The sequence below is a fragment of the Nannospalax galili genome, unplaced genomic scaffold, assembly GCF_000622305.1.
Source record: "Nannospalax galili isolate Female #2095 unplaced genomic scaffold, S.galili_v1.0 scaffold241, whole genome shotgun sequence".
Classification (NCBI taxonomy): Eukaryota; Metazoa; Chordata; class Mammalia; order Rodentia; family Spalacidae; genus Nannospalax; species Nannospalax galili.
The window spans coordinates 4,024,395-4,049,738 of NW_008345602.1; the positions used below are offsets into that span (position 1 = coordinate 4,024,395).

Genomic DNA, 25,344 nt, shown 5'->3' on the forward strand with positions numbered 1-25,344 from the left:
CAGCGGGTCCTGCCAGTGGTCTCTGTCAGCTTTTCACCTGCCATTCTCTGAGAGGTGTCGTCTCGTCTGCAAGGTGCCATCTTTCCCCACACATGCTTGCTGTGTGGCCCACGGGGTCAGTGTGCCTTGTTTCCCATGTTCAATATGCCGGCTGCTCCACCCCTTTTCCCAGTGACCTGCCCCCCCCCATAGATTCTAGCCTTTCGAAGGAGCTTCCAGGTTACACTTCACTCCATTCCTCTGGCTCTTCCACAAGGATCCCTGAGCCTTGGAGGGCGTGATAGGTGTGGGATAATCATGGTGAGATATTGAACTCTTGGACCTCCCCATCATTCGTCTTCAAGACATGACCGCTGATCCATCTTAGTGGTCTCCCCTACTATAAAGACAAATGGAAGGAAGTGGACACATCTAAACAAACATGGGTGCAAAATACAAATGCCTAAAAGATATCCCAGCAAGTGTACCATATTCATATTTCCAGGGGCTTCCCCACTGGGGCCTATAGCCTTTTCTGACACAGGGGCTTGGCCTGGTCTACAGCACCCAATGTGTGCTCCACCCCTAGGAATGGGTCTTATCCAATTAGAAATTTGTCAGTTGTATGCATGTTAGTCAAGCCATTATTGCACCAGTAGGCAATGCTTGGCATGTCCATGGAGTGCAGCATCCAGGGTCCATTGTTGAGCAGAATCATAGGGGATCCTTTTTCCCCAACCATCTGCATAGTGCCTTCTGGCACTACAAAAGCTATCCATCCAGTGGCATGGAGTTTTCAGCTTAGTCTTGGCTCTATCTCTCCTTCTCCCACGCTCACATCATGCAGTGTCTTCAGCAACATGGCCTTCCTGACATTTTCTAGTGTACAACCAACCTTAGTGGCAATAGCCTTGTTAATTTGGGGACCTCTAGGATATCTTTGGCCAACATCACATAAGGGGGCAACCCACCGCTGGTACTGTAATTTTTTCTTAACAGTGGTACAGCTTTGGGAGCTTTTGTCTTTATTTTATACAGGATTAGGTGTGATGTTTTAGGCTTTTCCCAACCATTCTGGTAAGTAGTACTTGTGTCTTACCCAACCATAAAGCTCCCAAGAATCTTACAACTATCACTGGCCTTTGTTTCTTCAGGTATACTTGATATCTTTCAAATGGGTCTCACATCTGTAAAACATGCAAAGGTTAACTTCATATATTAAATCAATCATAGACATGGTCTAACATAGCATGGAAAGGTTTTATCCACTTGTATTAATTGCTTTCTCCACAGATCTTTGTTGGGTACCATAGCATAGGTAAGAGGCATTAACTTAGTTAGTTCTTTATTATCTTTAGTTATCCCTTTGTAGTCATTCCACATTTTGGGGATTTTACATGGGGTCTCTTTGTATTTTTTTTAACCCTTGATACATTTACAGGTGCTGGCTCAAGTTGCCTGACCCCACACCAGGCTAAGGAGGCAGAGGATCTCTCTTGTCCTTGCTGCACCTGCTAAATCCCTGAGTCAGGCAGGCTCTGGGTCTGCCTCCTGGCTGTAGTCATATCTGCTGCCTCTCCATTGACCACAGCTGGCTGGTGGGGGAGGCCCAGGGGGGAAAAATTGCCTCCACCCCAGCAAAGCCTTTCTCAGGAGAGAAATGTACTTTATTTACTCTTTGGGGATCCTTAACCACCCCTGGGACAGTTTTTATCTTCTGAATGCCTTTTGTGAACTCTTCTTCAGGTTTTAAAGCCTTCCTGAAACTTCCTAGTACCAGATTTGATTTTGTATCAATTTTTCCTTTGGGAATTTGGGTTCAACATGAATCTTTCCACATTTGTCTTCAAGTAACCCAAGTCCACCTTATTTTCTGTCCAGTCTGTTTTATATCTCTTGTAGGTTGTTCTGTTATTCTACAGACATGTTTTACATGCTGGTTTGAGTCACTTAGATCTGCCAAAGCCTCCCTCACTTTATAAAGATCTTGTCCCATTAAAAGACTTAGCACAACCATTAAAGGTCTATACCATTCTTGAGGTCTCAGTTGAATTAAGCTTTCCTTTATATCTCTGGTGAACACAGCCAGAGATATATCTGGCCCAGTGAACTGGGAATCATATATTGCCTTCCTTATACTTAGTTCTTTCTGTAATGCCTGTCCCTGTTCTATGGTCCTCCAGTCCCTGATAATCATGGAAGTCTCCATTGGTGATAACCACATATCTTTAATGCCTTTCACAAGTCATTCCATTAGGGACTGCTTCCCCCTATATTGGCCTAGGTTAAACAGCCTATGTCTCAAGGATGGGTGGGCGGTTATATAACTCAGCTGTGATGCTTCTGAGGGACTTACTTAAACTGATATTATTTGCTCCCATGTCCCACACCTTCATGAGCCACGTGGTGAGGGGCTCTTTAGTTGCTTGTTTGAAAGTCTTTTCTAATCCCAACAGCTCCAGGGAGGAGTATTTTCTCCTAGCTACAGCACTGTTAACTTTTTTCTCTTTTTGCATCAAAGGTTGAGTCTCAGGGGCAGCTTTAGGTACTGTTATTTCTAGGTTGCTTCATTTTTCATTGCTATTTGTCTTTTTTCCTGGGTCCTTTGACTCCTTGTCCCCTAACCTTAAACAAGTTAAAATCTCCCATTTTTTTCCTCTCTCAGGTGCTGAGGTTGAGACTGAATTTTCCAGTAACTCCTTAGTCTTTTTAGCCTCCCCTGAGGCTGTTACCTTTGCAGTGGACAAATCTTTAATTATGCACAAAAGTGGCCAGGCCACATCTCTGGAATCCCCTCTTGTGTCCAAAGCTTGTAAAATTTTTTCTAGGTTCTCCATAATCCTTAAGGAAATTTCACACACTAGAAACTGAGCTATTTTCCCACATTTACAGGACGACTGTAAAAAAAGGAATTTCCCCCTTTGAGTCTCTCCACGTCTGCATGGCCCATGCCATCATAGTTACATATTTTATGATCCATTGTATAACCCACGTGTCTGCCGCTAACCCCATTAAGTATATGAGGGTTGGTCACCCTCTCCCCTGGGTTACTGCCTGCTACTCTCAGATAGGTTATGTTACCTCACAGGATGCCTCATCTATACCCTTCTGGATTTGGGAATCTGAACCTGACTCCCTTTTGATCAGCTTGCTGGATGCTGGAACCTCGACATTTTCCAAGGCCCACATCTCCATGTTTTTCCCAGACTCCTGCAGTTCATCTATCCAGCCAAACTACACCAATTTGTTCCACTAATTTTTCCTTTCCCCCTCCCTGGGGGACCCACATGTGCCCTCTGAGGGTTCTAGGGTCTCCCTGTCTTGATGCAGATGGACAAAACCAACATAATACCTTCTATTTGGGTTTTGTGTAGTTCGTGACATCTGAGAGAGAGTGACTTACAAAGGCATAAATTCTCATAGGCTTATATTTGAAACATCTGCCATCAGCACGTCCCACCCATCTCGATCCCCATGTTCAATATAGTGGTGGATCCACCATTTTTCCCAGTGTGCTCAGCGTGGGTCTCTAGACACCCTCCCAATCAATTCTAGCCTTTCAGAAGAACTTTTGGGTTACAATAGCCCATCAATACTAGTGATGACCTTGCATCAAATCAAAGAGTCTTTTTAATGGCCACAGCTTCCACAACAAGTAGGAGGAGACTAGATCTGCAAAAGGAGAAAGTGCAGGCATGACAGGTGGAGAAAGAAGGCTGACAGTGAGTCCTTTGTTCAGTCTGTTCTGAAAACCCAGCTAAATTACTTTCTTGAATTTCCTAGAAAACTCTTATTTCCTTTTACTAAGTCTCACTCCCCATCTCTGCCCACCTCCATATTCCTATTCTGGCATTGATTTTCATCACTTAAAACCAAAACTAATACTTTCTACATATTATTATAATTTTTAATTAGCTAACTTTCTTTTCTTTTCTTTTCTTTTCTTTTTTTTTTTACAGGGTTTCTTCCTAGTTCCAGCCTACCTGAAATTCACTGTGGACCAGGATCTCAGAGAGATTCTCCTGCTTCTGCCTCCTAAGGGCTGGGATTAAAGGCGTATGCCACCACACTGGGCATTAGCCAACATTTTTAAAGTAGGAACATATTTTTAGATTAGTTCAACAAGAGTTTAAGGAGGTATCGTCATTCAGATTACTCAAAATATTTTTATATAGTTCATCACTTAACTATTTCAAGCACATCTTTAAGTTCCTAACCTAAACTCTTACCAAAATGATTCAATTTATCAATAATCCTCATCATCCCATCCCCTCCACCAGCATCACAATTGCTCCAGGCAAACTGATATTCATGGCACTTCAGCAGTTTTTAAATTCTCACTTAGGTTGCCACCTATCACTTGAAGCAGTACCTGAACCAGAGTAGTCACTCAACATGTAGTGAATCAAATGGTAAACTAAGACATGATCACTTTTATTTTTTTTTACATTTATGTATTTAATAGTGTGTGTACATCTGGATGCTTATGTTCCACAGCATGCATGTGGAGGTTAGAGGATAACTTGCAGGAGTTGGCTCTCTCCTTCTACCATGTGGATTCTGGGTATTGAACTCAGATCCTCAGGCTTGGTGGCTAAGTCACTCGCTGGTCCAAGATAATACTTTTTAAGTTTATTTCAAGAAAAAACAGATTCATGCACAGGGCAGTTCCAAACCAGAAGTAAAGGGTACAAGAAGACAGCTGCTATAGCATGCACACAGAGACAAAGCAAAGAAAGTATTTGTTTGGTTACAGTTAGAAAGTCCTTGGTTATATAAGTCAGTTAGATATTTGCTTGAGCTTAAATCTGTTTATCCTTAACACATGCGTCTACAAGAAATACCTCAAGTTTTGTTCAAATCAAGTCGGATCTCTTACGAAGCCTGACTGGCTTTGTCTTCTTAGGGAGTCCTCAGAATTAGACCCTTTTGTATATTTTATTTATTATTTTTATTTTGTGTGTATGCATGTATCACCTGCATGTAGGTAAGTGCACCCATGTCATGCAATGCCCGTGGAAGACAGAAGAGGCTGTTGGATCCCCTGGAACTGGAGTTACAATTAGCTGCCATGTGGGTACTGGGATTTGAATGTGGGTCTTCTGCAAGATCAGTCAGCATTCTTAACCACTGAGCCATCTCTCCAGCCCAGAATTAGTCCTTTTTAAAATTGATTTTAACAAGTTTAGAGAATCAACAAGTATGTATTTAATGATTTTTTTAAAATGTTTAATGATATTCAAAGGTGCCTACTCATTTAAAGAATATTTTTTGCTTAGCTAACTTTATTTGGAAAAAAAAGAAAAGAAAAGAAAAGAAAAGAAAAGAAGTAATATTTAAACCTGAAACTTGAAAAAAATGAAAATAAAGATAATTCTAGGTAGAAATGAGCAAAAGAAATAATTCAGGCTTAAGGAACAGTTTCTAGGATGTGCATCCTTAAGTGAAAAATGTAATTAATGTGACAGAAAAAAAGTTTTGATTGTTATGTTTTGATGTTATTTTAAATAACATTTAAAAGTAAAATAAATAAGTCCAATTGCAATAATGTACATAGAACTTACAAATATTTTAGAAATATCAAGGCAATATTCATGTGTAGAATTTATGAAGGCTATTTCTCCATCATTTCTTATTTTGGAAACCACATAACAATTGTTACATTTCCATGGCAATTTTCAGAAGTCACTCTTTTAACAATATATTTTGGAGCTTGAGAGATGGCTCAGTGGTTAAGAGCAGTGGCTGTTCTTACAGAAGACCAGGCTTGGGTTCCCAGCACCCACATGGCAGCTAACAACCACCTGCAACCTCAGTTCCAGGGGGATCCAACAGGCTCTTTTGGCCTCTGCAGGCTTTGCATGTCAGGTACACTTACATACATGCAGGCAAAGCACTCATACATAATAAATAAATATATAAATAAGCAAGCTTTTTAAAATATGTTTTGTAGAATGGCCAGGAGATCACCACTCTGGTGCTGTCTTGAGCTTAATTCCACCAGCCAAATGAACTGACTTATGTGAGTGGGAAACAGTATGGTAAAGTGATTTCTTTCTTTAAAATAATCAGGAATGGAGTTTTCTCTAAGTGACTGATCCCATGGGTTTCCCAGACCTTTGCCCTATATCATTTTCCAGAGGGGCCAGCTTCATTATACATCCCACTGAATCCTCTGGACTGAATCAATAACATTAATGCTAGTTCAATAGCAAATATAGTTGGACACCACAGAGTTACTCGTACAAATCCTTATAAAGATGCCTGAGGCTCTGCAAAACTCTTGAAGACATAGTCTGTTTTCCACAAGTAGACTCATTTTGTTTTCTCCACCACAAAACACTTACAGTTCTTCTCCAACTCTACTTTTCAACGTCAGTACGTCACTTGGAAATAGTTCCATTGGAAAATTAAGAATCCATATTCAAATTACAAGGCTTTCAGGTACTTTTATTTGAGCACTCAGTCTATGATGACTATTGTCCATCATTTGCCAAACTACATTATCCCTAGGGATCCTTGTTCTTTCTTTATTACACGGAATAGCAACACTTTGGTACTCATTTTCTGCAGATTAGTTTTCACACTGACTTGGCCAACTAACTTTTCCTCAGCCAAGGACTACAAGTCTACATTGTGGCTAAACAAGATAACTTTCCAGGCAGTACTAAGTGTATAAGAAAGCAACCAAAAAGGCAAACAAGTAAAAGTGAAAGTGTGAAACTTCTCCACTGTGTATTTATGTTCATGGATACATTTTGACAAACAGTCCCAAATGTGAGAGAAAGATTTAACCAGAATAGTGATGCAAACCCCCAACCAGAATTTAGGGCTCACACACAAAAAAGGAGAAAACGACATCCATAACTTAAAGTGAAATCATATCAGTTAAAAAGAGAATGTAGAATGTTTCAAAGTCTTTCAAGACACCCCAACTTTGTTTCAGGTGACCACTAATTGGAGGTGATTACTCAGTCATGGATATGGATGCTAGATATATATCTACAGACATGGGGGTAGCTGTCTTCTTAAAGAGGGAAGATGGCAACAACTGAGTTGGTGCCAGCGTATGACGCTGAATTTTCACTTTGGCAGTTGGACCTGGACTTGCTAGCTAACTGTGTTAACAAGACACTCAACTTCAGAGAGGGTTCATTTTTTATCTGTTAATTAGTATCTTATCTGGTTTGTAATCTTGTTTCAAGAGCTAAATGAGCCTATGAGGCAATGAGTAGCCAGTAAAATGGACACATGGAGATGAATCAGACTTTTCTCTAACATCCAGAGGGTAGTGACCACAAGGACCAAAACAAAGCAGCTGAGCACAACAGTGCCACTGCCATGGAAAGAGGCACACCTTGAGATGTACTGCTCAATGAGGGACAGAGAGCTACTGGAATGAAGCTTGAGTATACTCAAAGTCCAATGACATAGTAAGGGAAGCATTCCTCTATCAAAAGAGTGAGATTAGTAAGACTTAACCCCACCCCACAACAACCTAGATCAGTGGGCTTCCCTTGATCTATGGTCTAGAAACTCTTCATCTACTGTAGTTTGGGTTTCTCAGAACACAGATCTGGAGATGAAGATTTACAAAAAAGAGAATTAACTGGGAATCATTTCTTTGAGGGGACTCAAGATTGGGGAAAGGCAGAGTTAAAGCACAGTGCAGAAATAATAGTCTCAACCAATGCCAGGAGTTTAGAAGCAATATTGGACCATCAGAAGTGCTCCAAATTAAGACAAGGAGTCAACTGCCCCCATTTCTTAGCCTGTTGAATGCAAGCCACAACCAGAGAGAGGAGAGAGAGAGAGAGAGAGAGAACTATAATAGAGAGAGAGAACTATAATAAAGTAGTTATATTTTGAGGGCGTTCTTTCTAAAGAACTCAGCTGTGAGGGATCAGCACAATCACTTGAGGCAGCTGGAGGAATAAGAAGTACCTCTGTCCTAAAGTGGACAGTGGGTGGACCACATATCCACCAGAGACCATACCTTGCCACCCAAACCATCTGTCTCATATAGCAAGTTCATGTCATCAGGAAATAACTCCACAAAAAGCTTTCAGACATTTTTCTTTCTCAGAGAAACTTTCAAGAAGACATTTATTTAGGCCCGTGAGAACTTCTGTCACTGCAGACGGTTGTGAAGATCTATCTGGTGTTCACTGTCTTTGTGTCACCATTCTAGATCTCTTGACCTTCTCCTAGTACTTCTTCAGCCTTTGATGACTTACAAGGTGGGGACTCAGGCCCTCAGGCCCTCATCATCATCATCACGCTTCCTCAGGCTGTTCCAGCAGCACTTGTTCAAATATGATCAAAATTCTGTGGAAGAAAACAATAATCACAGTGATGAGAATCCCAGGAGGCAAAGATACTCTTTCTTCCCTCCCTTGTATGAGACAAGCCATGTCTTCTACTAATGACCTGGATCCATCATGCCTACTTTGATGCTAACTCCCTTCCTTGCCTGTTGATCTCTCAGCACAAAGATTCCAACTAACCTGGTGACATGGTCCATAGTTTATAATATAATAAGATTCTCATGGTGTTCCTAGATGGATGTCCTCTGACTTTGAAAGCCTCTAAACCAACCAAGGAGCTCAGGATTGTGAAAACATAAAGTATACATTTTTTAAAGAGAGACTGGGAATGAGGGTAGGAAGGCTAATCCTACTCCTAACGCTTTGGTCCCTAGACCCAAGTTTTGGATCTGTTAGGCATTCAGACTAAATAAATTAGAGATGCATCCCAATCCATAAAGTGACACTCCATCCCAGAAGGGTATCACATCTGCACTGCACCTCTAAAAGAATGCCCTACTTCTTTGGCAGGCTGATGACTTCTGAGTGGTAGGTAATACAATCAATGGGATCTATGGTCATATGATCGTTACCACATCTATTTTGATTTAGGTGAGCTCCATATCTGAAGCAATATTGGGAGGCATCCTGTTTCAGTGAATAAAATGCTCTCCAAGCATCAGATAATGGGGGCCCAGGCCCTGCCATCAAGAAACACAATTCTGCCGGGCATGGTGGTGCAGGCCTTTAGTCCCAGCACTTGGGAGGCAGAGGGAGGTGGATCTCTGTGAGAGCAGGCCAGCCTGGTCTACATAGTAAGTTCCAGGCCAGCTGAGGTTACATGGTGACCCTGTCTCAAAAAGACCCAAAAAGGGGCAATTCCCATATCTGGAACTGTATCAGAGTAAAAGGCACACACAGGGCTGTCTAACTTCGAAGGATAGTTTTCATCAAGGGCTCAAGTTGGACAAATAGGTAGGTTGGTGTGTGGGTAAGGCTTTTTGTCAACCTGACACAAACTAGAAATACCTGAGAGGACAAAACCTCAACTGAGGAGTTTCCTCCATGGTATTGGCCTGTGAACATGTCTGTGGGGACATTTTCTTGTTATTTGATGCAGGAGGGCCCAGCCCACTGTGAGCAGTACCATCCCTAGGCAGGTGGGTATGGGCTATATAAGAAAAGCAGCCTAAGCAAAGGCAGGGAGAATCAAGATAATAAGCAGCATATTTTTCCACAGTCTCTGCTTCAGTTCTTGCCTCCAAATTCTTGCCTTGTTTGAAGTCTTGCAGTGGTTTCACTCAGGAATAGACTATATCCTTTAAGCCAAATAAACTTTTCCTCCCCAAATTTCTTTTGGTCATGGCGCTTATCACAGTAGCAGAAAAGTAACTAGAACAGGTGGATACTCGATAATGTCCAAAAGCTGAATCAGCATCGGTAAGTGGGAGCCCGTGCTCTTAGGCCCGTGTAGACATTTCCTGCCCTGCTGTCATAGAACCTTTGTCATAAGCCTACTGTGCTAACGGTGGTATAGCCAAAGGCACTCTAGCTAACTTCAACTGTTTGAGTCATTCCACGTCATTCCTTGAAGGCTACCCTCTGGTGGGAAATAACAAGTGATAGAAGGGCCTTCAGAGTTCACATACCTCCTTGTCTCAAATAAGTTCCTCCAAGTTCTTGGCAAATTCTACCATCTGTCACTACTCATAAATTATATCAATTTTTATAACAGGCTAAATGTCTTCCAACATGTGTTATTTGTTTTTCATCATCATAATGAAGTTCCTGAGGCAAGTTAACTTCATAAAGAAAAAAAAATGTATATTTAGCTCACAATTTTGGAAACTGAAAGACCAAACAGCAGCGCACACACAGGCCCTGGGGAGGCCCTAGGCCTGACTATGTCACCTCAAGGAAAATGGCGATGGTGGGACTTGATGTGCAAAGGAGATATTACATCTCAAAATAGAAAGTTCCGGAGAGCTACAATATCTTCTAAGGGTGTACCCTCCAAATGACCTAAGGATCTCTCACCTCACTAGGTTCCATTTGACAAAAGTCCACCATTCTCTAGTGCCACACTAAGGACAGATTTCAAGTACAAGAATATTGGGATTACAAAGAATATCTAAACCGTGGCACCACCACACAGATGCCAGATGTACCTGAAAAAGCTCTTCCTGCTGGGAAGAATTCTCCTACATACTCTTTCAAGGCTATTCATGAATAGAGCTAAAACAAAGGCATCATTGTTGACCTGAGCCCAGGAACTGAGCCAACCTATGAACCATTCCAGACATTTCTCTCTCCTATCAGCTAGGTTCAGAACCCCTCCCCATGCAGGTGGGCACTAAGTAAAAAGGCTAGGTAGGGCAAGTGACAGAGAGTATGGTGGCCTGGACATATACTTCCATACCTTATCTGTATCTTCCAACCATGTCATAATCAATCCAATTCCATCTTCTAACATAAGCTGATCTCACAGTACCCTGAATATTTTCTCTCACTCTTTAGCCCAATACATTTTTTTGTATTTTTCCACTGGCCCATGTACCAAGCTACCATTGGTAATGTGGACCAGTGTTATGTTTGATAGGACATCTAAATGGGTACAGTTTCCTTTAGACTATTGTGAGAGAGAATAAGAGTAAAAATAGTTCTGAGACAAAATGATCAACATATATTGTTGACATTCTATGTGAATAAAAACCATAAAAACTATATCCTTTCTTGACAAGGTCATAAAAGAGACTATTGCCAAATCAGTGGGTGCATACCTCGTACCCAAGGACATATTTCTCACAATGTCTGCCACAGCTGAAAAATCAGGTGTGATTAGAATGACTACTTGGTTAAGTATGTGGAAGTTCACTGGTATCATTTGGGTTTTGTAAGTACTAGAATCATGAATTAACTGAATCTATGATGGTGACCAACCGCCCTGCATTGATTAGGGCTTTAAGATTGGCTCTAATCTTGATGGGTCTACTGGTGTCATTACTTTTATTTGCTCCCCTACACAGCAGGCACATGGCAGATCAAAAGGCCTCCAGTGGGTCTTCATCATTATAAAAGCTCTAACCACATACCCCATAGAACCAATATGAGGAATCTTCCTAGTAACTAAAGGTATTCATTCCAAATATACATTCAGGGACCAAGTTAATTAGGACTGCATGACCAACAGTCCACAAAATATTTCATTGATAGCCTTTGGTTCATGTTTTCCCAACAAATGGCTACAGGTCTAGTTGATAAATAACTGAATATAAGAAATGTATTCACTTGCACTGGTATTAGAATATTCCTTCTTCATAAACTTAGCCACTAGATTTCAATTCTGTAGACCACCTTAGTTTTTTGAAGGACTATAAATTGTGACTTTCTTCTGAGGCATAGGCAGAGTCTGAGATCTTCAACTTGACCTACTTATTATGAGAGTTCTTACACATAGCTCATGAAACTAATGTGAGGGTTATTCAGCTGCCTTCAGCATCCTAATCATCTATACTTGATTTCTTTCATACTACCACTAACTGTCCCTCTGTCTTGCTCCCAAAGACTCTATATGGTATTGACCATCACCACCACTTTCCATCAATCTGTCTCACTTGCCTTGCTGTGTATTACTGTAAGTAGCCGCATCTTGCTGTGATAGGCAATAATCTGGCCTATTTATCAGGCTCCTATCAACCACATTAATTACAGCCCAATTTTATAACATCACCCCTTCATCCCTGGCCTCAATGTTCAACCGCTTCTGAGCCTGTTAACAATGATGTGGCTCCTCCTATCAATGGATTCCTTATCAGTTCAGTAAATGAAGGTACCCTTTAATCCTTGAAAGCTTTAGATTATTTACAATAATGGGATTACTTATAAATTCGAAAAGAAGGGTTAGAAAAATTACTCTCAATTCATTTTATCTCAAGCTTTCATTTGATAAAGATTCACACCAAAGACTGGAATATTCAAGAGGGCCCTCTTTCTACCCTTAGTCATCTCAAAGCTGTTCAGCCTCTCACCCGAATTCTGGTGGCTGGAGGTAATGTTTGCTACTATCCATGAGTTGCCTTTTTACTCTTTCCCTGTGTCAATTCTGTCACAGTCAAGCTTGACCTGATCCATCTGCCTCCAGAATTCCATGACCCTACATCTGACTCTCCTCACTACTTGACCATTTAATAGCAGGATACATTGTAAAGCATTTTAGATGAAGGTTTATGGAAGCCATTTCATTCTTCATAAGCAGAAGGTAGTTCAAGTATAACACCTCCCACTTTGCCTTCCCATTTTAACATGTGCCCCCTGCTGGATAGCTTCCGTTGTCAACTTGACACACATGTGAAAAGGGAGACTCACCTGAGGCATTTCCTCCATCAGATTGGCCTGTGGCCACATCTGCCAGGTATTTTCCTAATTACTAATTGACATGGGAAGGCTCAGCCCACTGTGGGCAGTACCACCTCTGGGTAAGTGATTCTGGGTTGTATAAGAAAGCAGGCTGGGGGCTGGAGAGATGGCTCAGCAATTAAGAGCACTGCCTGCTCTTACAGAGAGCTGGGGTTCAATTCCCAGCAACCACAAGGCAGCTAAGAATTCTCTGTAGCTCCATTTACAGGGGATCTGATGCCTTCTTCTGACCTCCACAGGCATTACACAACACAGGTACAGTTATACACATGCAGGCAATATATTCGTACACATAAAATAAAAATAATAAATAATTTTTTTAAAAGAAAGCAGGCTGTGCTCAGGCCAGAAGGAGCAAACCAGTAAGTAGCATTCCTCCATGGTCCATGCTTCATTTCCTGCCTCTAGGTTCCTGCCTTGTGTTCCTTCCTGACTTCCTCCAAAATTGTCAGTTGTCAGTGCAAGATGCAATAAACCCTTTCCTCCCTAAGTTGTTTTTGATCAAAGAGCTTTATCACAGCAATAGAGAAGCAAGCGAGAACATGCTCTAACATGTAATCATTTTTCCTTTCTGCGTTCCTAAGTCTCCTGCCTCTGGTTTACTCCAACAGTTTTATGGCCTTTCTTCCTACCCATGGTCTTATCTTTGCCGTATGTGTGTACATATTTACTCTTCCCTTAAACACATATGAGTATGAATCTATATACCATCGCTTTGCTCACATGTGGACAATCACCACCCTGCCTTAATTATATCTTTGAACTACAATTTATGGCGAAATAGGAAGGGTCAGGGTATTGGACTCTCCCACTATCCTGTCAGTTGCACATAGACTGTCCAAAAGCATCATGACACTTCCAGCTCTCACTGTACAGAGATGTCAGCATTTCACACTCTATCATCCATATACCAGGTGTTCAGAAATATATCATGGGAACTTCTCATAAGAGACAAATATAATACCTGGTAAAGAAAAGACTTGTCTGCAGAATAAAGTTTTTTTTTCTCCTCAAATGATATCACATACAAAAATAATAAATTTATTGAGAGGTCATAAATATGGGCATGTTGATTTAAGAGGGGTAGAGAGAGCTATTTATCCATGTTATGAGTTTGACAGTACTCTGGTTTGTTTCCACACGCATCCCATGTCATACTAGTTTTCCTCTCCTTTAGTAAAAGGTGCACTGGTACTTCAAAGAGCCCAATCATCTGACCACATCATTGAATTGTGTACATGGAAGATCACCCTTTCCTTTGAACTCAACAAGACCTGGCAGAGAGTTGAGCCCCAAATAGGTAGTTCAAGTCAGATTAGAGACAAGATTAACCAATTCTCATGTGACCTCTCAACCAACAGTTAGTTCTGATTTTCCCATCCAGATTACAACATTTTAAAAATACCAATAACATGATTTGAAAGAGACTTTTGGATGTCTTCAAATTCAAGCCAAATATTTAAATTCTAACGAATAGGAAAATCATACTTGTTATCATGACACTTGCGTGAAAATATTCTACGGACCCTGTGATGATGTCCATTACTTCTGGCTTGTGATTCCAAGAAAGGAAGACACACACCATTGTTTAGCTAGTGGATCAGTCAGCCATGAGGAAGATTCCTTCACATGAGCAAACTCCTATAAGCAGATACAGTGACTGCAGGTAAAGCAAGCTGCTACCTTCTGGGAAGAAGATTCCCTTTCTTTGCCTCCATTCACAGCAGGGAGGCCATGAGATGTCATCTCTACTGTCTCACCTCATTCATAAATTTATTTTAATTTTCCAGAAGTTGATGCTTATCAGTCAGTCATAAATCTATATCATTAAAAAAATAGTGCTTAAAAGAATATAACAAAGAAGGGGAGGCTCCTTGGATCACAGTTCTCTTCCTTACAACCACCTTCCTGTCCAGGAACAATCATTTTCCATTGTCCCACAGCTCTTTTTCTGATTTTCTAAATATTGGTAAATGTTGTGCCTATATTATCCTCTTGTAATTTCGTTTTTTAACTACTGTGATTGATTTCTCCTTATGATAAAGGAGATTACCACACTTTTTATACTACTCTTCCTCATTCTTCCATGAACCCTTTGCACACTCTGTTATGGTATACTTTTCAGATTTACATTACCATTTAGTTATACTTCACTATGACTACTGAACATTGATGCAACAAGTGTTAAATGTGACGCTTTTATATCACAGAACTTTTGCTCCTCCTGGATTTGTTTGGTTTTACTGGCCCTTATAGCCAGTTCTCCATACATTCCCTCAGAACCTCTCACTATAAAATTTTGTACATTCAAACATAGTCTGTAAATTTACTGATGACATTCCTTTCTTGCCATCTCTTTTGCTCCTGTCTCCTCTACTGGTCTCCAGTCTCAACAGAACCAATTCCCTGTTGCCCTTGAAGTTACACTACTTTCCCATGTTGCATCTCCCCTGGACTCCACATCTTCCTCCAAACGTTACTAAGAAATATAGAATGGAAAACCGGTGAAACCTTGTCTTTGCTATACCATCATACTTAGTTATGAAGCTCTCCAGGTGTGTAATTCTGTACTCAAGCTGAGTGTGATGTTGCATGCCTGTAATGTCAGCACTCAGGCAGCTGAAGTCGGAGGATGGAAAGTTCAGTCACCCTGGGCTATAGTAGAACTGTGTCTCAAAACACTGTAATAATGATGAGAACAGCAGTAACAAAAACAATTATGAACAAAACAAAAACAATGAAATAATTTTCTCTCCAGATTTTGGAAGCTTAGCTCTGTTGTCTTCTGGATTGATTTCAATGTTGCTATTGAGCAAAGCTGTCTTCCTCTCCCTTCCTTTGTGAGTTGCATTTTTTCTTTGGATAGCTTGGAATTTTCATGGCAGCAAGTCACGGCTCCAGGGATGGATTCAGTGACTAAGTACAATTCCCACTGTGGCGGTTTCTATTGCTTCTACTATGGCAGTGTTTTCTCCTATTATTTCTTTCTATAAAAAAGTTTCCTCTCCCATTTATTTCTAGAAATATTGCTGCTTTGTGTGTATCTAATTTCTGTACCATTTCCCTGATTTGCTTGAACAGTCTCTCTCCTGGATATCGCTCGACCTTTTGCTCTACTTTTCAGGAACGATCTTTGACTTAATCTTCTATATTGTCCCTTCAATTATGTTTTACTCTTAGCTGTCAAAATTTCAATTTCTAAATTTTCTTTCTTCTTGTGCTGTTTTTCAGTATCTCATTTTTCCATTTTCTTGGTGTATTGTTTTCCTTCTCCTGAAGTCTCTGAAGCCTCTCTTTCCACACCGTCCTTGCTGTTCATTGCTTTTTGACTACCCATTCATATTGAAACGTAAAAAATAAAAGCTCTGTTTGTTTAAGGTAGGCTTGGAATCTGCTAGGTTTCATTTTAGGATGACAGGGCTTTAGTTTGCGGCCTTTCCTTCTCTGACAACATCTGAGTATCTTATCTTCTAGGTCTGTTTCTCCAGAGATTGCTCTAATTGCTACCAGAGGGATACACGCCTGAACTCAAACACTCCAGAAACCTGTGATGACTCTTCGGGGAAGATGGCTGACTTCTTGTCCATATTCTTCCCTATTGAGAGGTATTTCCAAAGCTCTGTTTGTTTAAGGTAGGCTTGGAATCTGCTAGGTTTCATTTTAGGATGACAGGGCTTTAGTTTGCGGCCTTTCCTTCTCTGACAACATCTGAGTATCTTATCTTCTAGGTCTGTTTCTCCAGAGATTGCTCTAATTGCTACCAGAGGGATACACGCCTGAACTCAAACACTCCAGAAACCTGTGATGACTCTTCGGGGAAGATGGCTGACTTCTCGTCCATATTCTTCCCTATTGAGAGGTATTTCCAGTTTCCTCCGTTCTACTAAATCAGTTACTTCTCCTCCACCTGTTTCTCATCTTTCCAAAATTTGTTCTCATCTACTTCTCTCTCTTTGCCTTTTTATTTTTGGCCTTATTTTTCTTTTATTCTTCCCATTTAGTAAGGTTTTTGTAAAGAATATTTTAAACTGCTATCATGTTATGGAAGCACTCAATTTTTTTTAATGTGGATATTCTTGTGTATCTACCATGATTGTGGCTCTATGCTTATGGTGAATAAGAAAGAAATTAACGGAAAGGAGAAGTAGAAAATATTGAAGATTGTAGGGATGTAAAATTTCTAAGAATAAAAGAGGAAGGCGGTTGAGAGAGAAATCACAGGACAATCAAAGAAGGACTTTTTATAGAGGAAATGTGAGCTGTGGACTGAAGGATGAGCAAGTGTTGGCCATGGTATGGGGCAGGGCATGGAAGATGAGATGAAAGACTATTCCAGGAACAGAAACTTGAGGTCTAGGATAAGAAAGAGTTCATGAACATAAGAAAAGGCAGTTTGACTAAAGTAAAGTTAATAGGAGGAGACTGGAGTATAGTAAGGTTGGTTTGGCAGTTGCCAAATCACACATGGTTTGAAATGAAATCATCAATTCTAGATGCAATGAGAAACAGTTTAGGATTTTAAGCCAGTTCGCCCTCTGAAACAGTCTTCTGCATCATGAATTGATTTGAAAGAGAGACCAGAACAACAAACTACAGAAATGGGGGTTGGCTAAGAATGGTAGTAAGAAGGGGGAAGTATTATATTAGAGGGAAATTTGGAAGAGTAATAGAAAAGCTTTGGTGACGTTATATGGAAGCTGAACGTGAGAAAAGAGCCAAAAGTGTGATTCCCAGGTAGCTGGCCCGAGCAGCTGGCCACAGGAAGCACCTTACTAGGAAGACTGGAGGAGGAACTGTGTAATGGCCAAAGATGACAGGTTCCACTGGGGAATGGTACAGGTTGAACTCCACTGAGCACTTAACCTGTGTCAAGGCTTCACTGGCCTCTCTGCCCATTTTAAATTCCACAGGCCGCCTTTAACATTCTGCCTTGCATATGCCTTCAACTCACCTGCCTCATTTCATTTCCTTTCATTATATTTATTTTTAAAAATCCAGGCCTTAAACAAAATCATACCTCTGCCAGGTCTACAACTATACCAACTTGACTGCATATCTTTAGATAAAAGTTCATGACCAAGTTGGATCAATGTATTTTATTTTTTATTGAATTTTTGCCATTTTCACAAATTATAATTTGTGGGCATTTAGATAACTTCTTCTATCTGTACTTCCGCTTACTCCCCCTCCACCCAAATTAATGTAGTCTATTATATATACTAAGATCTTTAGGGTCTAATTTGTGTCCCCGAAGGTCCTTGAGTATGAATCCATCCACTGGAACCGATTAACCTAGCAAGAGCCCCATGCTTAAAAGAGACACTCTCTCTCCCCCTCCCAGCAGCCATCTATGTGTTGCCAACAGTTCCTCAGCTGGGGTTGGGGTTTTTGTCCATGTCCCCATGTCTATGCTGGGATTTTGTCTGGCTTGAGATTGTGTGAGATTCGTGCATGCTGTCAGCATTGCTCCAAGTTCATATAAGTAACTGACAAGCTATCTGGAAAACTCTGTTTACTTGTGGTCCTCTACCACCTCTGGCTCTTACAATCTGTCTGCCCTCTCTTCTGCAATGATTCCTGAACCTTTGGAGGCAGAAGTTCGATATAATTGTCCTATTCAGGGAGACACACTCTGCAGCTTCTTGTTCTCTGTATGTGGCCAGTTGTGGGTTTCTGTATTAATCACCATCTACTGTATAAAAATGGTTCTCTGGGGAGAGTTGAGAGATGAGTTAATCTATGAATATAAGATCTCAGGGTATAGAAAAGAGTCTAATATCAGTTTTCTGCTAAATAGTTATAGTATTAAACTGACTCCTAAGTTGGCTCATTTTAAATTCATGGCTTTTAGTGTGACCTGTGGGCTCACTCTCCCATGCTTTTTTTTCCTCAACTGTCAACAATTCCTTTGTACCACACTTCTAGCATATATTTTGCTTGCATTTTACTGACAAATGAGAGCACTCAGAGGAGACATTCCACATGCTCCTGCAGGCCAGCTGGTCAGCAGATATTTACTAATTGCCTTCACCTGTCAGACATGAGGTACAGCAGTTAACAAACCATGCAGAACCCTTGCCCTGGTAGCTGAAGCCTTCTAGTACTCACTCACCTGCCTCTTGATGTGTATGTACCAAAGAGAATCCCTCCAATCACATAGCAAGTTTCATCATATCCTCCCTTCTACTCAAAAACATTACCCCAGTGAGATTCCTTTTAGTCCACATCCTTGACCCATAAACTGGATCATTATTATTATCACCGAAGGTACCATTGCACCTCCCATCTTAAAAATATAAATAAATAAATAAATATATATAAATAAATAAATAAATAATAAAATTTCTTTGAACCCCAAATCCTTCTCCTACCAACGTCTAAATTTTCTGTTCCCATTTTTAGCAAGATCCTCCAGAGATTTGTCAATCAAGAATTTCAGCTTCCCTGAAATCTACTCAGTTGGTCTTTTGTGCTGACTGCACTCCCACCCCCATAACATGGTTTATAATATTCATAGCACAGTAGTCAGTCCCTTAGTCTCCATCTTACCTGATCCAATTGTAGTATTTGAAGTCATGTTGCTTTCTTTGATGCTGGACACCATTCTCTCCTTGTTTTGCTGTCTGATGGGCCACTGTCTCTCATCTGCCTTTATTGGTCTGCTAAATGTTGAGGTTTACCAGGATTCAGTCCACAGGCTTTGATCATGTCTGTACCTCCTTCCTTGGCAACTTCAACCAGCCCCATGCTTTACATGGCATATACAAACTATTTCAAAATCACATCTTCATATTTGACTTCCCCCATGGACTCCATAGTTTCTTATCAAACCCTCTGCTTGGCATCTTAGATATTTACTACACATCTCCAGCAACATGTTCTGATATCTCTCCACCTTCAAGTACAGCCAGAGTCCATGCACATCTTCATTTATTTAATACTGTCACCCTTCCCTATGACACTACCAGCTTGCTTCTAGACAGATCTTCTAATTTGTTTTCTTTCTTCTATCTTTCCATTTATTCTCAATACAACAGTCAAACAATACCCTAAAAATGTGATTTATAACATTTCTCGCCTTTTATCAGGATCTTCCAGGAGCAACTACATGTTTTGTTACCCTGAGCAAAAGCTCAAGCATTGAGAACCAGAAAGTGTTATATGGTGGTGGGGGGGAATATGATCATGATAAGTTATATGTATCTATGAAAATGTCATGATGACACCCATTATTATATGTAATTAATATAAGTTAATAAAAACTTTTTAAAATTCAAGAAAATGGGACTGGAGAAATGATTCATCTAAACATCTGTAATCATCCTCTACGCTCTGCAGCCTGCATCCCCCACTCAAATGTGCTTGAACAATTCTCCTATTTGATCCATGCTAGCCAGACAGACCTAAGTAGACTCTGTTCAGGCAACTAGATCTTTCTGTTCTTTCTGCCTGGAATGCTCCTTTCTAATGTCTCCATGTAGCATCTGCTCAAATATTGTCTTATTGATGGGCCCTTTGCTTACTGCTCAAACAAAATGGAAGGCTCTCTCCTATAGATAAAACATGTACTCTTCCATTTTTGTATTTTCCGTAAAACTATCACTATGCAATGTATCCTAGGCAATATCTACTTACTTATTCAATTATATCATAGCTATTCCTTGTCTCCTTCTCACTGTATTTCCAGATTCTTCAACCATGGGGCAAGAGCACCTAAATAAATGAATGAATAAACAAGCAACTGGGTTATAGAGTTAGATCACAAGTGACAAAAGACCTTAATATGAGCTATTTAGTATTATTTAAGTGTTCTTTCAAATTGTCTCCAAAGGTTATGTTGGTTCTAGGTTAAAACTGAGACTTCGGCTAGGGAGTAAGTTGGTAGATAGATAAAATTCAACATTAAATGAGACCTTGCAGTTGGATATGGTGCCACATGCCTTTAATCCCAGTACTTAGGAGGCAGAGGCAGGCTGAGCTCCATGACATCCAGGCCAACCTGGTCTATATAATGAGTTTCAAGCCAGCTAGGGTTATAGGGGGACCCTGTCTAGTGAGGAAGAAAAAGAGACCCTGGAGCTAGGCCTGGTGGCACAGGACTATAATCTCATCTACTAGGATGCAAAGTAGGAGGCTCACAATTTCAATGTCTACCTCAGCTACAGAGTAAGTCAAGGCCATCCCAAATGACCTAGTGAGAGCTTGACTTAAACAAAAGTAAAAAGAGGACAAGGGTATAGTGCATGTGTAACATTCATGAGACCCTGGGTTCAATCCCCAGTACCACAAAATAAAGCAGAACAAGAAAGAGACGTTGGGCCACAGAGCACAAAATGGTAAGATGAGCCACAGATGTGGCAGAAGAGTCACATCTCCAGAAAGTCCTAAGAGGAATGCGAAGGACTCACACAAAAATGGAAATAGCATTTAGAACGTTATCTTCTCTCCATTCTAAACCTACTAGAAAGCACTTCGGAAGCAGGACTAAGGAGATGGCTGCCATTTGAAATGCATGTTCTCAGGCTGCCTCATGGTCCCTCAAAACAAAGAACTAAGGACACTACGTTCTAAAGAGATTTCAGAACTGGATGAGAGACATGGGGATGGGAAGAAATGGGAATATAAACCACACACCATTCTTGGCTAACAAAACAGGAATACCTTCTGAGAAACCAGAAGGGAACTTGAGATCTGCAAGGGCCTACCACCTCATGCTCTCTTTCCTGACCACGTTCCTCCTCAGATCCAATAAACCTTTTCATCTCTTTTCAAGTGGTCTAGAGGGAATCATAAACAAGCAGCCCTGACAGATGCACAGGCAACATGGCCAAATGAACAAGCACACTTCACAGCCTACAGTTCATTGGCACATCCCTGGAAGGTTTCACTTGGGTGTCCCTCCAGGCAAGCAAATGGACCCTGAACTCATGGAGGGCACATAAAGGAGGGGCTCTCCCAAATTTCCCCATCAGCGATGCAGCCCTGTGCAGCTGAGTTTGTAAATGCTCAAGAATGAGAAAATTTCAATACACAGCAGAACACTGGAGAGCCTTGGAGCCTGCAACAGTAGATACTGTCAAGGCAAGGCTCCATTTTGAAACTTCTAAGCTATAGGTTGTCCCTTTTCCTGGAGATGTTAACCATTAAGCCAGTTAATGTCTTTCCCAGCCACTTCTTTACTGATGTCAAATCAAAATATCAGAGATAGAGAATAAGAAGAAAGGGAAATATGAGAAATTACTATCCTCTTAGGAGAAGAGCTGAGACAGCTGTGGAGGAGCAACAGTGTTCAAGCATAGCATCCTCTTTATCAAAACACAAGCTTCTGGGCTGGAGAGACGGCTCAATTAGTAAAGTGCTTGCTGTACAAGCATGAGGACCTAGTTTCAATCCTCAACAACCATGTAAAAAAAATGTCTGGGTTTAGAAGTGTGCATTTATAATCATAGCACTGAGGAAGCAGAAGTAACAGAACCCCTGGGGCTTTCTGGCCAGCCAGCTTAGCCTACTTGTTGAGCTCTAGACCATGAGAAACCCTTTCTCAAAATTAGTGGACGATGCCTGAAGAATGACACCAGAGGTTGATCTTTGGCCTTCTCTCTCTCTCTCTCTCTCTCTCTCTCTCTCTCTCTCTCTCTCTTCTCTCTCTCTCTCTCTCTCTCTCTCTCTCTCTCTCTCTCTCCCCTCCTCACAGGCTTCTGAAGATAACAATGATCCAATCAAGTGTTTCAACTCATACAGCCAACTCCTTCTAGAGACTTCTGCTCCCTCTTGCATACCAAATCTTACTCTGCTTCTAAAGCCTAGACCAACAGCTCAGCTCTAGACCCAAGTCCTGTCAGTTTTTTGGCCAAACACCTATTTAAGGTAGCTACATTTACAACCTAAGGAATAAAACTGATAGAATGTATATATCCTATAAAAGGGTATTCACCAGATTGGCTTATATGATAAGGACTGGGTAGTCCAACAATGGCTGTGGCTGTCTGCATGCTGGTGAGGATGAGAACTCAATAGCTGCTCAGCCCATGAAATTGGATGCCTCACCAGTCTCAGTCTCGCATGAAATTCTGGAAGATTCCTGAGAACTCACTGATTTTCAGTTCATGACGTTGGGAGGCTGAGAAGCTGCCTCTGATGTCTGTGTAGAATGGCGGTGGCAGCAGTGGCTGAGCTGAGCTGCAGGAATAAGAAAATGCACACAGCAGCATTGCCGTTTCTGCAGGCCTCTTTACGCCGGGGCCACCAGTTGGAAGGTGCCATCTGCTCAGAACCCCCCAAGTTAATCCTCTCTGAAAACATTCTCACACATGTGCGCAGAAATGTATCTCCTAGATGACTCCAGATCCTGTCTAGCCCACCATCATGATTAAGTATCGCACCTACTAAATAGTCCTTTTGTTAATTTTATAAATCCTATCTAGTTCAACTTCATGTCAGCTCCATAGAATGCATCAAGGTGCTTTGCCTAATGAACAAACAAATGAATGCATAAGGGCAATGTAAGAACTCAGTGATAATTCTATGGGTACACTGGTAAATTGGTGGGGAAGAAACTCAGATAGTGCGTTATAAAAATGACCAGAATAATTTTCCAGAGGAATATTCAGGTGTTTTGTAGCCAAAGCATTAAGAAGGGATTCTGACAGCCATATAAGTATGGTATCTTTTTATCTAATAATAATAACAATGCTCCCAAATGCAAACTTCGAAGACCACTGGACAAATGCATGGAAGTTTTGACTATCAAAAGCAAGAAAGTGTCCCAGGAACCTGAGGCTAATGGAGTCTTCATACATTCATAGCATATGTCCATAAGAGCAGCGTGCCTTTAAGAAAGAGTCCTTAGCTAAAGACATAAATATGGGTCACTTGCCTCTAACACAAATTCTGTAACCTTGGGCAGGTTCAGCATCCCATCTGACGCACACAAGGCCTTCAGAGACTTGCCTGTCAATGAAGATCTGGACATATTGACTCTAAAGTCTCTTCCAGTTCTAGAATTCAGTAATTTCCCCCATCTGTTCTGCATCAGGAAAGCATTTTAGCACTGTCCAAAATGCAATCAGCCTCAAGACATTTTTTTTTAATCCATGTCTTCAAAATTCTTCGATCTCTCTGAAGACTTAGCATTGCCAAGAAATGTATGACCCGTTAGGTGGCCCAACCTCAAGTCTGGGCACCTCCTACTACTAGACCCCTTGGGTTTATTCTCTTGGTCCCCAGCAGTCCTCTTAGATCCCCCAGCAACACAACCACATCCTTCCCAACCCCTTATTAACATATGGTCTCCTTAACTCACAGGGTTGTCTGCCCCACTTTTTGTAAAGCTACTAGTAAAAAGTTCCGAAATAGAAACCAGATGCACACACGCACCTTGGGATGTATGTATTATGAAGATGAAACCGACACATCTCTCCCCAGTTGGCTTTGCCTCTTTTTTCCTCCACCTGGTCATGTGGTGCGCACCTGCAGTACGTTGACAAGGCTTTAGATTACAGCATGAATGGTTATATCAGGTTCCAGGATGGCCTTGGGTTTTAATCCCAAGTGAGTAGTGCATGCATCAAGGGTTTTTATTCCCACCTCATCTTTACAGTTCTCCTGGTTTCCCCTTGCACTCAAGCTAATATTTCATGTGGACAAACAAGCCCCGTATTCCATTCTTCCACTTTCCATTTTTTTTTTTGTTTCTTTTCTCCAAAATTGCCCCCTGCCACCAATTGTCTGTAGAAATACTGTGGTGTAAGGCAAACATGTGCTCAGGTTGGCTGCACTCTCCCTGTAAAATTCCTCTCTTCTTTCAACAGATTGTCTCAGACAGGAAAAATGCCTTCAGTTCTATAGGTTAGGAAAATCTTAGCCATAGAAAACCATCTCTACTACCACTGAAAAATACGTATACCTGTGTATATTCATATGATAAGATGGTGCTGTGCAGCTTCTAAAACTGGAACCTAATGAACTATAATTTATATAAAAGCATATGTTTGTGTCTACTAAGCAAAAGAAAATATATAAAATAAGGTAATGAAGATGTAAACAACCCCATGAAACTTCAATAGCACAGATATTCAAGGCAAGACTACAGTGATCTACAGTTGCAGTGACCAGATTTTCTGAATCAAAATATAGGATTTGATTAGCTGGATGTTATAAGACTTGAGCAGAGTGTTTGAAAATAAAAATATTTTGGGGAACCTAAGATATAAGAACACATATGTTAAAAGTCATAGGCTGAAATTTCTGGCCTGCGAAGGTTAAAATAACAAGCAGTTTTTAAACATTTATTATTTGTCAGGCATTGTCTCCCTCTCTTGTTTATTTTTTTATGGAATTTTGGAATTTAAATGTATTTGTACCAGATACACAAAAGATAAAATGTTATGTACTCAAGAGTACTATGTGATGTTTTAATTCATGTATACATAGTATAATGTTTAACCAGAGAAAATACATCTTTCTCAAGTATGTGTCAAATTTTTTTCTTTTTTTAAAATTATTTATTTAATAACCACACATTTAGAAGAAGCATTTCATTACAACACAATTGACATATTCAATAACGGTTTCCTGAGGTAGGATGCATCATTTTCAAAATTGGCTGTAAATTTTTAGGTTTACAGTTGAATTAATATAATTA

At 40.6% G+C, this 25,344-nt stretch overlaps 1 pseudogene; it reads right to left on the bottom strand.

The window, feature by feature from the left end:
- The window catches only part of LOC103741004, an 80,139-nt pseudogene extending 60,691 nt beyond the window's left edge, over positions 1–19,448 (bottom strand).
- Positions 19,449–25,344: the final 5,896 nt, after the last annotated feature.